The sequence below is a fragment of the Rutidosis leptorrhynchoides genome, chromosome 10 (genome assembly GCF_046630445.1).
Source record: "Rutidosis leptorrhynchoides isolate AG116_Rl617_1_P2 chromosome 10, CSIRO_AGI_Rlap_v1, whole genome shotgun sequence".
NCBI lineage: Eukaryota > Viridiplantae > Streptophyta > Magnoliopsida > Asterales > Asteraceae > Rutidosis > Rutidosis leptorrhynchoides.
In genome coordinates, this window is record NC_092342.1 from 76,423,677 (window position 1) to 76,438,174 (window position 14,498).

Sequence of the window (14,498 nt, forward strand, 5' to 3'; positions counted from 1 at the left end):
AACTTCATTCTCTACCAATCAGAAATCTTCTCTCTCCAGAATAACCTCTTCTCATTGGTTAATATACAAAGTGGACATTTGATATGGGACATTCCAAAATAGAAAGGTGGACATTTGAAGTGGGACAGAGGGAGTAATTAACAATTTACTACATAAAACAATGACAGAACGGTAACAAAAATTAAAACATTGTATATTAATCCGACAAAAAAAAATAAAAGTCACCATTTTCTTTTGTCTTAGACCTCCACGTGAGGTTTCCAATATAATTGGCTTTTGTCTTTATCAAGATTCATAAAGAAAATATCCAGATCTCCATATGTCGATGAATTTTTAATATTTTTAAAAAGTTGTATTTCTTAAATACTTTAGGAGTATGTTATATAACTTATAATTAATAATTTCTATCATGTCGCTTTCATGTGAATAGTAAATTAATTAATTTTGTTTTATTTACTATTCATATGAATAGTAAATAAATTAATTTCGATTCAACTATTTAAGTTACATTGTTATACGTTGTGCTTTACAACTTGTACATCTTTGATTTAATTCCGTTTCTTCTTATAAATTAAAAAAATTTACATCATAAAAATAAAACGATCATATACGTAAAACTTTTAATTTGAAATTGCATCATTCAATAGTAAATTTTTATCATTTCATATATAAATATACACATATCTATTTACAAATAGTTGTTCGTGAATCGTCGGAAGTAGTCACAGGTTAAATGATATATTTAAACAGTTCAAAATTTTTTAGACGCAACCTAACAGACTTTGCTTATCGTGTCAAAAATATAAAACCGTATCGAGAGTTTGGTTTAAAATTAGTCAAAATTTTCCAGGTCGTGACAGTTACCTTTTCTGTTGATAGAGTAATGCAACAACCGCAATCTGCAGATGATACATGTTATTATATTCAAACTATAGAATCACATGCAGAATTGTTAAAAGAATTTCCAGAATTACAAGGAACAGGAGAATGTTCTTTAGGAGAAGGAACTGAACCAATTGATGAAACTGAAATGTTAGCTACACTTATGGCTAATGGATATAAACCAACAACAAAAGAAATTCAAATGCTAAAAGAAGAAGACAGATATCGATACAAATCATCGATAGAAGAACCACCGACATTAGAGTTAAAGCCACTTCCAAACTATTTGGAATATGCTTATTTACATGGTGAATCTGAATTACCTGTAATAATATCGTCTTCTCTTACTGAAAATAAAAAATCTCAACTTATTTCTGTGTTAAAAGCTCATAAACCAGCCATTGCATGGAAGATTCATGATATTAAAGGAATAAGTCCTTCGTATTGCACACATAAAATCCTTATGGAAGAAGGTCATAAAACGTATATGCAACGTTAACGAAGACTAAATCTGAATATGCAAAATGTTGTTAAGAAAGAAATTATTAAACTGCTAGATGCAGGTTTAATTTATCCAATTTCTGATAGTCCATGGGTAACCCCAGTTCAATGCGTGCCTAAGAAGGGTGGCATGACTGTCATTACAAATGAGAAAAATGAGCTTATTCCTACTAGGACTGTAATAGGATGGCGTGTATGTATTGATTATAGAAAATTAAATGACGCCACCAAAAAAGATCACTTTTCCTTACCTTTCATTGATCAAATGTTGGAAAGATTAGCCGGAAACAGTTACTATTGTTTTCTTGATGGTTTTTCTGGATATTTTCAGATTCCAATAGCACCTGAGGATCAAGAGAAAACCACATTCACATGCCCTTATGGTACTTTTGCTTACAAACGCATGCCATTTGGACTTTGCAACGCCCCTGCAACCTTTCAAAGGTGCATGATGGCGATTTTTCACGACATGATAGAAGAATGCATGGAAGTTTTCATGGATGACTTTTCAGTCTTCGGTGATACTTTTGAATCATGTCTAGTTAATCTTGAACGAATGCTTATTAGATGCGAACAATCAAATCTAGTACTTAATTAGGAGAAATACCATTTCATGGTTAAAGAAGGCATCGTTCTTGGTCATAAAATCTCAAAAGAAGGAATTGAAGTGGATAGAGCTAAAGTAGATGTAATTGCTAAACTTCTACATCCCACCAATGTTAGAGGAGTTAGGAGTTTTCTAGGGCATACCGGTTTTAACCGATGTTTCATAAAAGATTTTTCTAAAATTGCCACTCCTATGAATAAACTCCTAGAAAAGGATGCTCCATTCATCTTTTCAGATGAATGCATCAAATCTTTTAATATACTTAAAGAAAAACACACTAATGCGCCAATCATGATAACTCCAAATTGAAATCTACCATTTGAACTAATGTGCGATGCAAGTGATTTTGCAATGGGAGCCGTTTTAGGACAAAGGATTGAAAAACGATTTCAACCTATATATTATGCTAGTAAGACGTTACAAGGAGCACAAACAAATTACACAACTACTGAAAAAGAACTCCTTGCTATTGTCTTTGCTTTTGACAAATTTCGTTCATATCTCGTTCTAGCTAAAACAGTGGTCTATACTGATCATTCTGCTCTTAGATACCTATTTTCAAAACAAGATGCTAAACCAAGATTAATCCGTTGGTTCTTACTCTTACAAGAGTTTGATATTGAAATCCGAGATAAAAGAGGAGCAGAAAATCTCGCCGCTGATCATCTTTCTCGTCTTGAGAATCCTGAATTAGAAGTACTAAATGAATCGGCCATACAAGACAACTTTCCTGATGAATATCTATTGAAGATAGATTATAATAAAATTCCATGGTTTGCAGACAATGCAAACTATTTAGTATGTGGATTCCTTAAAAAAGGTTTGTCGTACCAAAAATGAAAGAAATTCTTTAGTGATATAAAACACTATTTCTGGGAAGATCCACATTTGTTTAAAAGTTGTCCCGATGGAATAATACGCCGATGTGTATTCGGAGATGAAGCTAGTAAAATCTTAAACCATTGTCATACAGGACCAACAGGAGGGCATTATGGGCCTCAACTCACAGCAAGAAAAGTTTATGATGCTGGATTCTATTGGCCTATAATTTACAAAGACGCACACCTTCTTTGCAAATCCTGTGATGCATGTCAAAGGGCCGGAAAAATAAGTCAACGTGATGAAATGCCACAAAATGTCATTCAAGTATGTGAAGTATTTGACATTTGGGGTATTGACTTTATGGGTCCATTTCCAAAATCTCATAATAATCTATATATTCTCGTAGCCATTGATTATGTATCTAAATGGGTGGAAGCACAAGCTCTCCCAACTAACGATGCGCGAGTTGTAGTCAACTTTTTAAAACGCCTTTTTGCTAGGTTTGGAACACCGAAAGCTTTAATAAGTGATCGGGGTACTCATTTTTGTAATAATCAACTTGAGAAAGTTCTTAAAAGATATGGAGTAACTCATAAAATCTCCAGTGCTTATCATCCACAGACAAGTGGACAAGTTGAAAATACCAACCGAGCATTAAAACGTATTCTAGAGAAAACCGTAGGATCAAATCCGAAGGAATGGTCCATTAAATTGGAGGATGCACTCTGGGCTTTTAGAACAGCCTACAAAACTCCAATTGGAACCACACCTTTTAGACTCGTTTACGGAAAAGCATGTCATCTTCCAGTAGAAATTGAACATAAAGCATTTTGGGCTTTGAAGACATGTAATCTTGATTTACATGAAGCTGGACGTCTACGATTAAGTCAACTAAACGAATTAGAAGAATTAAGACAAGAAGCATACGAAAATTCGTTAATCTATAAGGAAAGAACGAAGAAATGGCATGATAAAAGAATCAGAAGTTCAAAAGAATTTAAAGAAGGCGACAGAGTTCTTCTTTTCAATTCACGATTCAAGCTATTTCTAGGAAAATTGAAATCAAGATGGTCTGGACCATTCATAGTCAAAAGAGTTTTCCCATACGGAACAGTAGAATTGATAAATTCAAATGAGATTGAATTTAAAGTTAATGGTCACAGAGTTAAACATTACATAGATAGTCCGATGGAAGTTGACAACGAAGTTAATCACAATTTCGACACCACAGCTAACTAAGTGTGGGGAGAATCAAGTTTTTAAAGGATAATATGTATTTCTGTTAGAGTTAGATTTTCTGTTTTCGTGTAGTTCTCGAAAATGGAACCCGAATGGTCTTTTTCTAGCAGACCCTAAAGAACTAGTCTTCTCCCCCCATTCTGAATTTTTATTTTTTTTAGGTTTTACGAGATGAAGACTTCCTGTGAACTAAACCATGGTCTAATGCTACACGCTTTGATCAGTAAACGTAATAATGACACACTTCCAAGTGAAATAGTATCATTAATCAGAGGTAAATTGGACGGAGTAAGAAAAGAATCCAGATGCGAAAATAATAAGTTACAATTTGGTAAAGGAAAATCAAAATCCGCAGCGAAAAGAAGAGCACGACACCTTGAAAGATGTCACAAATGCGAAAAATGGTCACACGAAGGAAAATGCTCGACGAATCAAACATATTCCAATACCAAATTTGTTACTCTATGCAGAGACGGACCGTTCATATGTTTAGAAGAAAAAACGTTGAATGCTCGAGGTTACGCCTATGTAGCCAAGGAAAACCAATTAGTCCGACTATCTTATGAGTGGGCTAGAGCATATCACTAAGAAATCTATTTCACAGGTAAGTATGTACAGTTTTTATTTTTATTTTTATTTTTAACCTTTTGATAATAAACGCTAAATTGTTCGCTATAAAGTATTAAATTGGTATTCAATAAAATTAGGTCTTGCGACCGAAATTATTGATATCATACAAAAATTTATTACATCACTGCGAAATTTAACGTTTATTCTTAAGGTATAAATATCTTTAATCAATCAACCTAAAATATTTCAAAAATTCGTCATGAGTTAAAATAGGTTATGAAACCGAAATTACTTTACCGAAAAGTGGGGCGTATATTTTTGATAATATTTGATTGATTAAAGTGGGATAAAAGACCAAAAAGATTTTTAATTTTATTTTTACAATGTTTTTAAAATTAATATATAAATATTAAATTAATATTGTAAACTTCTTTAAAATTGTAAATATTTGAAAAATTAATATTTTTAATATAAGTTTGTATGTATAAAAACAAAAATATAATTTAAGTTTGGTGTGAATTTTTAAAATGAATTTTTAATTTTATGCATTTTAAATTTAAGTTTGGTGTAAATTTAAAAACAAAATTTACTTTATTTCGTTAAGTTAAAAATATGATTTTTAAAATTCGTCGTAAGTTGAAGACTAGGTCATTGAATCGAAATTGCTTTACTCAAGGGAGGGACGAGAACTTTTATTATCATTATTTTTAGCCTTATTGAATTAAAGTATGCCAAAAACATTAAAAAAAAAAAAAAACCAAAAATCTTTGTTTTTAAAACAAACGCCAATATGTTTGGAAACTTTGGTAAAATTTAATCAATTTTCTACGCTAATCACCCTCAATAATTTAAATTGTTACTGATTTCTTGCAAATGAGGGCATTGCAAGATCTTAAGTGTGGGAAGGGGTTAAATTCTTTCGGATTTTAAAAAAAATATTGATTTAAACACTTGGTTACCATTAAGAATACTAGTAACGCAGTAGTTGTATTAGAATCTAGTGCTCTCTGATAATAAAGAACGGCCCTAGTCTTATATACTGACTACCCAATTCTAGTAAAAATTTTCAAAATTTTCAATTAAATGAACTCAAAATCATGTTTATACATATTTATGAACGATAAAACTACGTGTTAACACCGAAATTATTGTTACCTCGGAAAGGACATAAATTGAGAAACAAACCAAAATGTTAGAATTCATTTAAAATGGAATAGAGGACAATAAAAAGGCAAATAAAAGAAAATAAAAGCCAAGTGTGGGAAAATTTACCAAGTTATTTAAAACATAAGTCACATATTTTTGTAAAAAATAATTGAAGATACTTTTTCTTTGGACTAAACTAAACAGTTTTACCCGATTTAATGTAAGAAAGATGGATCTACACGATGAATCAATTTCATCATTAAAAGGAAGTAAAGTCTTCCGAAAAAGAAACGCGCTGCTTGATTTAGGTCATGAAGTTGTCGTCCAGACCAGCTGTAGGTTGACGAAAAATCTAGAAAAGTCATCTCTAAAATCAGCAGGAAATCCACGGACCTCAGCATCAAACAGGGTCGCCAAGTGGTCAGACTTATCCTAACCATGAGAGGATCTGTCTTGTAAAATGGGGAGGATGCCGTGCAAATTAGCTTGATAAGACTAATGAATCAGATCCCCAGAAAGGATAATCTCCTTAAAGATCAAAAATCAGCTTTTAAGACTGATATTACTCAATCCTTGAGATTGACCTTAAAGATTGAGAATTACAAACTCATAGAATTCAATGATATCTAAACTCGAGCTTGAACGAGAAAATATTTTGATCAAAATTTCAAACCGATTTGTTTTCTGAAAACCCATTTTCAATGCGTTCATTACCATTGAACGTAAAATCCTAGGAATTCACCTGGAATTCATTAGGTCACCTGAACCAAATCGGGTGTCAACCGTAAGAACGGTGGTTGCATAGCATGGTCAAAGACAGGACCTTGTGCCATATCAGAAAATTATAAGGGTGAGCTTTACTATTGCTCCTACAAAGGATAGTAATTGCATCCGACACGTTATAGACCATAATTAAAAGCATGTCAGGGGACATTGCCTTAACAGTTGCTTGTTCAACACTTTCCTTTACAACCGGACGGTAGTTTACCGAAAGGTAATATACGGAGCAAGTATACTGGACGTGTTGCTTTCCCAATACAAGGTTAGCAAGTGGGTGACACAAAACCGCAAGTTTTGAGCTAAAGTTTTCAAATCTGAAACCCACCAAACCCACAAAAAGAATTTGCTAACACCGGTGAAGGGTTATTCCGGAAAACTTATGTAGGGTAAAAACTAGATTGAATTTTCAAAAAGATCAAATGTTTTCATAAAGATCCAATTTCCTTAAAGGATCTAAATTTTTATAGTCATGTGGGACTGTAAACCATAACGTTACTACCATTGTTCATACCGCCGTAATGAAATCACTGATGTACAAAGTGTGAAGAATAAAGAAGTGATTCTAGTATATTTCAAGACTATATTGCTTGAGGATAAGCAACGCTCAAGTGTGGGAATATTTGATAATGCTAAAAACGAACATATATTTCATCGCATTATCCCTCAAGAAAGACAAACTTTTAGTTGCAGTTGTCCTATTTACAAGGAATATTTGTTTAAATATTAAAAGGTGAAGACAAAAGACAGATTTGACGAATTGAAGACGCAAACGACCAAAAAGCTAAAAAGTACAAAGCACAAGCAAAGAGGTTCAAATTATTGATGAGAAACGTCTCAAAATTACAAGAGTACAATACGCAAAACGCAAAGTACAAGATATTAAATTATACGAAAGGACGTTCGAAAATCCGGAACCGAGACATGAACCAACTTTCAACGTACGACGCAACGGACCGAAAGTTACAAATTAATTATGTATATAAATATAATATAATATATAATTAATTATATAAATTATATATTTATATTATATTTATATAATAAAATCCGTCGGCAAGCTAGGAGCCAAACTTGTGTGAGCTGGATTCCACAGCTCCGCACTCACGGAGCTTATAAAGCCCAAAAAGGCCGCACTCGCGGAGCCCACAAAATTAGAAATCCACCTATAAAAGACCATGCAATTCGACGGATTATTTACACCTTTTTCATTCTCATCATACGTAAAATATATATATATATATATATATATATATATATATATATATATATATATATATATATATATATATATATATATATATATATATTATAATTTTAATTTTAATTTTAATTTTTAATCCAAATAATAAGGGTATGTTAGCGAATATTGTAAGGGTGTAAGTCGAAATTCTGTCCGTGTAACGCTACGCTATTTTTAATCATTGTAAGTTATGTTCAACCTTTTAAATTTAATGTCTCGTAGCTAAGTTATTATTATGCTTATTTAAAATGAAGTAATCATGATGTTGTGCTAAATACTAAAATTGAGTAATTGGGCTTTTTACCATAATTGGGGTTTGGACAAAAGAACGACACTTGTGGAAATTAGACTATGGGCTATTAATGGGCTTTATATTTGTTTAATTAAATGATAGTTTGTTAATTTTAATATAAAGATTTACAATTGGACGTACCTATAAATAACCATATACACTCGATCGGACACGATGGGTGAGATATTTATATGTACGAATAATCGTTCATTTAACTGGACACGGGAATGGATTAATAGTTAATAGATTTATTGAAACAAGGGTGAAATTATGTACAAGGACACTTGGCGTAATTGTTAACAAAGTATTAAAACCTTGGGTTACACGCAGTCGATATCCTGGTGTATTATTAAACAAAGTAATAAAACCTTGTTGCAGTTTAAGTCCCCAATTAGTTGGAATATTTGACTTCGGGTATAAGGATAATTTAACGAGGATACTCGCACTTTATATTTATGACTGATGGACTGTTATGGACAAAACCCAGACGGACATATTAAATAATCCAGGACAAAGGACAATTAACCCATGGGCATAAAACTAAAATCAACGCGTCAAACATCATGATTACGGAAGTTTAAATAAGCATAATTCCTTTATTTTCATATTTAATTGCACTTCTAATTATCACATTTTTATTTATTGTCATTGTATTTTATTGCACTTCTAATTATCGCACTTTTTATTTATTGTCATTGTATTTAATTGCACTTCTAATTATCGCACTTTTTAATTATCGTAATTTTATTTTATCGCACTTTTATTATTCACAATTTCATTATCGTTATTTACTTTACGCTTTAAATTAAGTCTTTTATTTATTTAATATTTTACATTAGGTTTTAACTGCGACTAAAGTTTTAAAAATCGACAAACCGGTCATTAAATGGTAAAAACCCCCCTTTATAATAATAATATTACTTATATATATATTTGTATTTTTATAAATTAAAACTAATATAGTGTTAAGCTTTGTTTAAAGATTTCCCTGTGGAACGAACCGGACTTACTAAAAACTACACTACTGTATGATTAGGTACACTACCTATAAGTGTTGTAGCAAGGTTTAGGTATATCCTTTTTATAAATAAATAAATATCTTGTGTAAAATTGTATCGTATTTAATAGTTTTTCCTAGTAAAATATACACTATTTCATATACTCCACGCATAACATCACTGTGGATAATTTGTTTGCTTTGATTACTGGAGATGAAGCTATCAAACCGCCAGCAATGACAGAGTCAACGCAATGTTTTATCCCTCGAATTGCAGATTATCCATTACCAAGAAATTTGGGAATTCCATCTATCAGTGTTTTTGATGGTACAACAGATCCAGAAGATTTTCTGACTATGTTTGAAGGTGTTATGAGGTTGCAGCATTAGGAAGATGAAACTGCGTGCCATATGTTTCCAATGGTATTGTAGAAAATGGCAAGGGAGGGGTTTGCTAGCTTGCCACCAAGGAGCATTACCAGTTTTCTTGATTTGAGGGCAAAGTTTGTGATGCAATATCAAAGCTTGAGAAGCTGCACATTGTCACATCTTGATGCACATGAGATAACAATGCACCAGAATGAATCACTGAGTGATTTTATGAAACGTTATACCATTGAATGTCAGAAGATACCAGACATACCAGAGTCTCAGCTTGTTTCAGGATTTATATTTTGTCTTGATCAGCGACGTTTTGCACGATTATTTCATGCTTTGCGTTATGACATTCCAAAAACATTGCATCAGGCGTTGGGTATCGCTCAGAAGCATTTACGAGCAGGAGAAATGGGATATCCAAGAGTGGATAATTATCAGAAAAATTTCAGGCAGCAAGGCGGAGAACGGAACAGAAATGACAATTATCAGAGGCAACGTAGTTATGATAATAATTACCAGAAATAGCAGAACGGCTGGAGGGGAAATAATCATCCAAATGACAATTATCACCATCGAAAGCCATTAGACAGGCATCCACTTATCATGGCATTAACCAAAACTCCAAAAGAAATCTTGTTCACAGAACCTGTTAAGGAAACTTTTCACCCCCCACCACCGATGGAAGAGTGTCAGGGACCACAAAGTGACAAATGGTGTGACTTCCATGAAGCATATGGGCATGACACTGATAATTGCAAGTCACTGATGAGAGAGATCATTGCGAAGATTAAGGCTGGAGAATTAAATCATCTTTTACCAGGAAAAAGCTATCGGAGAAATGATCCAAACAAACGTTTTGCTTGGCAGGGAAAAATGCATCACGGTGGACGACGTGACAGGAACAGAAGAGAAGAAATAAATGATGAAAGGGATCCAACCCCTGCAATGCACATCAAGGTTATATGGAATGAGATAGAGGAAAATGAAACAGACAGAGAACGCAGGACGGACACCTGGATGTATGCTCCAATCATATTTCATACCATTCTAATTTGGCGTCTGTCAGAAGAGCCTGTGGTCATCTCAGCTGTAATTGCAAACATAAACATCAATCGAATTTATACTGATACAAGTAGTGAGGCAGATATTTTATATTTGCATTATTTCAAAAATTATCCGTTCAGCGTGAAGGATAGGCTTCGCTACACGACTGTGAAAATTGCTGACATTACGGGAGAATCAATGAAGGCAGTTTGTAGAGTGAAGCTGGATGTAAGATTGGGAACACACCCTTTAGTCCGAACAGAAATTATGGACTTTACGGTTCTTGATGGCAGATCAAGATTCAATGCATTGTTTGGTAGGCGGACCTTTCGCAAATTTGGAGAAATTACTTCTACACCGCATGCAGAATTGCGGTTCCCAATGCTAAATGGTGTCGCAATGATACACTCTGAATATGTGGGACCGGCAAGGGAAAGATCAGTCGTTTATCATGCTTCAGAGAATTTTGTCAGGGGAGAATCATCGAGTCAGTTGTTCAGTAGAAATGATGTGAATGGGTATTTGAAACCACCCAAAATGTGGGAACACTAACAGCAAGACGCAGAATGCTGCACGGAAGACAGTGCAATAACATAAATCCTGCAGAGCAATCTTTATCACGTTTTTAATTTTTCTCAGTTCTGACAATCGCACAATACACTTTTTGTAATTTTCTGATTGGGACTTGATCACCCCATACGAAGATATTACACAAAAATGTTGTATGAGTGACAGTATTATCAATGAAATTTTAAATTTTTCTTATGCACAGCGTTACGCGTTACGAATGTAAAGCAAAGCATTCATTCCTACCCACATAAGGCAAGGCATTTTTATGCCCCCGATGGTAGAGGCTCTTGTGTCAACATTATAGACACAAGGGATCGGCTAGCATAAAGTGTTTACTTCGCTAGAGGGCACCGAGGCAAAACTAAAGATCTCATAATTTCATGACATACAAAATGGTTTATCACAACTGCATAAATCCGTTTATATTTTGAAAACAGAAAAAGTTGAAATACAAGTGTATTTAGTAAGCCGCACAAAACCTGAGCGCAACAAGCTAAACGGAACACTGTTAATTCCATAAACAGAAATTTCTCTAGCAGATTTATCAATTTTTATTGCATAACAATATTATGATTCATTCATATCCTACTTCACAAAGCAGTCTGAGAATTCTCAATTTTTCTTTATAAAGCAAATGCTCCATTGCAGAACGGAGAACGGATAAGTTGTTTGATATATTCATTACATAACAACAGCAAAGTTATACATATTTTGTTAAATGAAGCTACAAAACAGGTATACAATTTTACATAGCCTGTATGCATAATACCATTTAAGTAGCAGTACATCTCTGATTCATAAGGAGGAATTATGCATTACGAACGGCAGATGGCAGATGACGGTCCAATTCATATATACCATCAAAAATCAGTTTAAAGCAAAAATCATTTCATATGATGTGATATATGAAATCTAAGCTTTTAAAGGCTTGCAATGGTTAAATGCATATAGCAGTGATACGTCAATCATGGAAAGCAACAAAAAATACCAACATTAACCAAAAAGGCTGGATATATACATAATATCAGTGTAAAGATGATACACATTGTTATTACAGATTAGTTATCTTTTCAAATAGGCACATCCAAGATGTCCTTAACAGACACATCTTCCCTAGCACATATTTCTTCTAAAGAGTTAATCTTCAGAGAGGTCACTTCATTGATGGCCACTTGCAGCTTGGCATTAGCATCAGGTTTGATATGTTTTGAGATTGCAGTTGGTAAAGGGTCAGGTCTTACAGGAAGAGCATTCAAAATTTCCACCATAGTATCTGAAAGGTCACTCTCCGTAGATGCCTCCAGATATCTATGAAAAGTCTGACCAACAAGAGGAGAGCTCAACACCCTTTGCACAAGAGCAGGAATCCCATTCTTTAAATCAATAAAATTCTTCTCTGAAGAGCAGCAACAATAGTTTTTTCATCAGCACGACATTTTTTTTGTTCAAACAACTTTTTCAACTTTTCAACTTCCTTTAATAATTCATCCTTCTCCTCCATCACCTTCTCTTTTTCAGTCCTTTCAGCAACACATTTTTTTTCAATCGATTGGAGTGCCTCTTCCTTCTTTTGTGCCAAGTCAACTGCTGTTGTCCACTTCAGATTAACATCTTTTAGCTCAACTTCCATCCTTTTCAATTTGCTGGCATTCTGGAGAGCATTATCAACAAGAGTTGATTGAGCCTCTTGCATTTTTTCAGATCATGAAGAACATGCTGATTCAGAAGCACCAGTGATGCAGCAGTTGATTGGCAACTTTATTTAAGGGTCATTGCAGATAAGGATGTCGAAAGATCAGCAATCATATTTCCCTACAAAAATAAACTACATATTCAGAAATCACAAACAATATAGCCAATACAAATGAATTTTCATGAGTCAACTGGTGAAATGTACCTTCAGAAAATTAACAAAGCTGTCAGATTTTTTAACAGGATCTTCCACAAAGCTTCTTAAGCCGGATAGAGGGACAACGGAAGGCGGCTGAGAAGATGATGAAGACTGTGTTGTACCTATTTTTGTGGAAGTTATTGGATTGGTGAAAGGAGGAGTTTTGACAATATTATCCTCATCTGTTTCTTCATCCTCTCCTTCTTCATCATTATCATTTTCAGCATTAACAGCTTTACCACTCTTGTCACTACTAGCAGTGGCTTCATCACCATCTGTTGAAAAAATTGGTTCTGCATTGTAGATAACCAACTTTTCAGAATAAGCATCAACACATATTATATATATTATATCAAGGCAGAAGAAAATATTGAAAACATACTCCTTTTCTTTGTTTGTTGAGAAGCATTGCCAGTTGCACTCTTCCATAGACCCTTTGTGCGTTTCCCAGTTTTCTTGGCGGTAGGCGGTTTTGGATTAGTCTCAATAATTTCCACATCAGATGAAGAGGGCTGTGCAGTATCATCATTACCGCCTTCCGTAGGTCGTTCAGGGCTCTTTAATTGTTCTTCAAAAATAGTTTCTTTAACCTTATCGACCTCAAGTTCAACAGCAGTCTTTGGCCGCTCAGTAAGAGAATCCAGATTGGCCTTCTTAAATACTTTAAAGACCTGCATCTCTTCTTCTGCAAAAAAATAGACACATTAAATGCATAACAATAAGAATGTATTCTACAATGACATAGTGCAAATAAGGCATATTTATAAATTGCCTATCACAGCCTTTCCAGTGCAGCACTGGTACAAATCCAGCAAGCCAATTATCTCTCATCCCACAAAGCGCTAAAATGGCTTCGTTATCAGCATATGAATGTTGTGGCAGTTCCAATGATTTCCACTCTTCAACAGTTGTTCTTTCATCATCAGACAAAATAATTGATTTACTTATTCCTATTTTGGTTTTCCTCCACTTTCGAATGTTTGCCCAATTGTCCTGTATAACTCTTTCATTAACAAAAGAGAATGGTTCTTTCCATCTTTTCAAGGAGGTTTCTTTCGTTCCGGTAAAGGCCTTATTAGCTTTATAATCAAAAGTGTACCATCATTTGCTCAACAATCGAGTTCTAAACAACTCGTGAAAAACGTTGATACTTGGAATTTTCCCAACAGCATTACAGTACAATTCAAAAAGCACAATTTTTTGCAAACCAAGTGGGTAAATTTGACTAAGGCCAATCCCATAATGAGATAGAAGTTCTTGCAAGAAAACGGTGGGAGGAATACGAAGGTTACCTATTGTAAGTTGAAGCTTATACAGTGTAATCATCTTTTTAGGTGGTTTGTTTGCCCTATCATCAGGAGAAGGAACCATGGGGTTCAATAATCTAAGGTTCCTATGATCTATACATAGTCTATCTATTTCGGCTTCAGTAATACTTGACGGAATAGTGCTCACATCTCGGTTATCTCTTTGAGATGAGGTGCTGCTGGATTCGGCCATGGTAGTGGAAAAATAAAAAGGAGAAGAAGAAGACAAGTA